The sequence below is a fragment of the Capricornis sumatraensis genome, chromosome 4 (assembly GCF_032405125.1).
Source record: "Capricornis sumatraensis isolate serow.1 chromosome 4, serow.2, whole genome shotgun sequence".
NCBI classification, from domain to species: Eukaryota; Metazoa; Chordata; class Mammalia; order Artiodactyla; family Bovidae; genus Capricornis; species Capricornis sumatraensis.
In genome coordinates, this window is record NC_091072.1 from 94341279 (window position 1) to 94344903 (window position 3625).

A 3625-nucleotide genomic window follows, 5' to 3' on the forward strand; every position below is an offset into this window, starting at 1 on the left:
CCCACTTAGGCTTCCGCTCAGGCCACCACCAACATGGAGATGGGCCAGGGACTAGACTGCCGTTCTGCGCCGCGGTCCTGTTGGCTTTGGGAGCAGGCCCAGGCACGGCGGGAGGGAGTCACCAGAAACGGGCCCGCCCACGGCTCAGCTGCCCCGCCCATCGCCCAGCTCAGGACCCGCCCTAGACCCCGCCCAACCTCTGTGGCTTCTCTGTCCCGCCCTGTCATAGGCTCCGCCCCCTCGGGGAGTGCTGGAATCCTCCCTGCTGTGGATCCTGTAACTGGGCTCTGGAAGATCTCACCTTCTCTCGCGCTGCTCCCTGACCTCTGCAGGGTATCCAGGGCCCTTTTCAATCCTGCTCACCTTCCGATGTACATAAAGACTTCACCTTATTTGACTGCAAAGAAAAAAAAACAAAACAGCACCTTGGTTCCTGAAGGCCAGATGAAGGCATGAACTATGAAAATTTCTCTTCACCATGTGATCCCCAGACCCAGCCTGCTGTATTGAAAAACGAATGAACATAAATTTCCATTAAAAAAATTAAGTGGTGGTAATGGTAACCCACTCCAGTACTCTTGCCTGGAGAATCCCAGGGACAGAGGAGCCTAGTGGGCTGCTGTCTACGGGGTCGCACAGAGTCGGACACGACTGAAGTGACTTAGCAGCAGCAGCAGTGGCACAACATTGTGAATGTGATTCCTACTCAATCATACATTAAGAAATGTTTGAAAGTGAAAGTGCAAGTCCCTCAGTCGTGTCCGACTCTTTGCAACCCCATGGACTCCATAGTTCATGGAATTCTCCAGGCTAGAATTCTGGAGTCGGTAGTCTTTCCCTTCTCCAGGGGATCTTACCAACCCAGGAATCGAACCCAGGTCTCCTGCATTGCAGGCGGATTCTTTACTGTCTGAGCCACCAGGGAAGCCCACTTCCTATTATATATATCTTGCCACAATAAAAATATGAAAAAATTAGGTTTAATTGCTATGATGTGACTTGAATGCGCACAGGCATGTGGGATTTTCAAGCTAAAATTGGGAAAGTCCAGGGAAACCAAGGACGAATTGGTCGCGGTACCACCAACTCTGAACTATTATGTCAGAAATTCTGCCCAACCCCCAAAACAAAAGTTCTCTGCTTCGCAAGAGCTATTTGAAGCCATTTGTACTCAGACTCCCATATCCTATGAACATCACCTTCTATTCTCCTTCTAAGGCTATTAAGCCTTTATCAAAGTTTGCTATCCTTTATTGTGGTAGATGTACTAAACTTTGTCTTTCTTAATCATCAGATTATTCTGGTGATCTCTTGGAAATATGGCAGTTGCTTTACATGCAATTTGTTTGGCCCATCTTTTCTGTGGGAAAAACAATGATTTAAAGATAGGAGGAATTTATTTTATAATTAAGTAAAACATCCAGTGTAAAATATACTAATGGTTTTACTATTCAGAACAGTATAAAAGATATAGCTAATATGGAGTTGAAGTTTTGTTGAGTAGAGAGGAAGACCAGGCAAATGGAAGTGTTGTTTTACTTCAGACTACCAATGACTATACAATTTGATTATGTTTTTGTTATGTATTTAGTTTACAAATGAAGGAAGCTTTTAATTGATCTAAGTATAGCAGTATTCATTTTCTTTTCTCTTTGTTTTTTAATAGTTGAGCTGTAGCTGAGGACTAGTTTTTGTGAATTGCTGTAATTCCTTAGGTTGGGATTGGTAGATGGAGAAAGAGGGAGAGGGAAAGAGAAAGAAAGAGAAGTGGTAGAGAGAGAAGAGAAAAGGTAAAAATCTTCTGAGATTGGAAGCTCCAGGTATAGGGATCCAGATTGGGGAAGAAAAAATATGGGAGGGAGGGTATACATAAAGGAACATGAGACGAATCAAACTAAAGAAAGTGTAAAAACTATTTGATGAAATTTTCTTTTCTGTTTGCAAAAGGAAGAGCCATTAATCCACAAAATAATAGTAAATTAGCTCTATGGCCCTAATACCTTCTACTAACTACCCGAGAAATAGTACATGTTCATTTTTAGAAGGTCACAAAACAAATTTCTTGTGATACCTGACCAGAATTCTCTAAGTTTATCAAGATTTCAGGAATACTCAGTTCAGTTCAGTTCGGTCACTTAGTCGTGTTTGACTCTTTGCGACCCCATGAATGGCAGCACACCAGGCTTCCCTGTCCATCACCAACTCCTGGAGTTTACTCAAATTCATGTCCATCAAGTTGGTGATGCCATCCAACTGTCTCATCCTCTGTCTCCTTCTCCTCCTGCCTTCAATCTTTCCTAGCATCAGGGTCTTTTCAAATGAGTCAGTTCTTTGTATCCGGAGGCCAGTGTATTAAGAGTTTCAGCCTCAGCATCAGTCCTTCCAATGAAGTTTCAGGACTGATTTCCTTTAGGATGGACTGGTTGGATCTCCTCGCAGTGAAAGGGACTCTCAAGAGTCTTCTCCAACACCACAGTTCCAAATCATTGATTCCTTGGCACTCAGCTTTCTTTATAATCCAACTCTCACATCCATACATGACTACTAGAAAAACCATAGCTTTCACTAGACGGACCTTTGTTGGCAAAGTAATGACTCTGCTTTTGAATGTGCTGTCTAGGTCGGTCATAACTTTTCTTCCAAGGAGCAAGCATCTTTTAATTTCATGGCTGCATTCACCATCTGTGGTGATTTTGGAGCCCCCAAAAATAAAGTCTGTCACTGTTTCCATTGTTTCCCCATCTATTTGCCTTGAAGTGGTGGGACCAGATGCCATGATCTTAGTTTTCTGAATGTCGAGTTTTAAGCCAACTTTTTCACTTTCATCAATAGGTTCTTTAGTTCCTCTTCACTTTCTGCCATAAGGGTGGTATCATCTGCATATCTGAGGTTATTGGTATTTCTCTTGGCAATCTTGATTCCAGATTGTGCTTCATCCAGCCCAGAGTTTTTCACGATGTACTCTCATATAAGTTAAATAATCAGGGTGACAATATACAGCCTTAATGTACTCCTTTCCTGATTTGGAACCAATCTGTTGTTCCATGTCCAGTTATAACTGTTGCTTCTTGACCTGCATACAGATTTCTCAAGAGGCAGGTCAGGTGGTCTGGTATTCCCATCTCTTGAAGAATTTTCCACAGTTTGTTGTGATCCACACAGTCAAAGGCTTTGGCGTAATCAATAAAGCAGAAGTAGATATTTTTCTAGAACTCTCTTGCTTTTTCTGATGATCCAGCGGATGCTGGCAATTTGATCTCTGGTTCCTCTGCCTTTTCTAAATCCAGCTTGAACATCTGGAAGTTCATATACTGTTGAAGTCTGGCTTGGAGAATTTTAAGCATTACTTTGCTAGTGTATGAGATGAGTACAATTGTGCAGTAGTTTGAACATTCTTTGGCATTGCCTTTCTTTGAGGTTGGAATGAAGACTGACCTTTTCCAGTCCTATGGCCACTGATGAGTTTTCCAAATTTGCTGGCATATTGAGTGCAGCACTTTAAAAGCATCATCTTTTAAGATTTGAAATAGCTCAACTGGAATTCCATCACCTCCACTAGCTCTCTTCGTAGAGATGCTTCCTAAGGCCCACTTGACTTCACATTCCACAATGCCTGGCTCTAGGT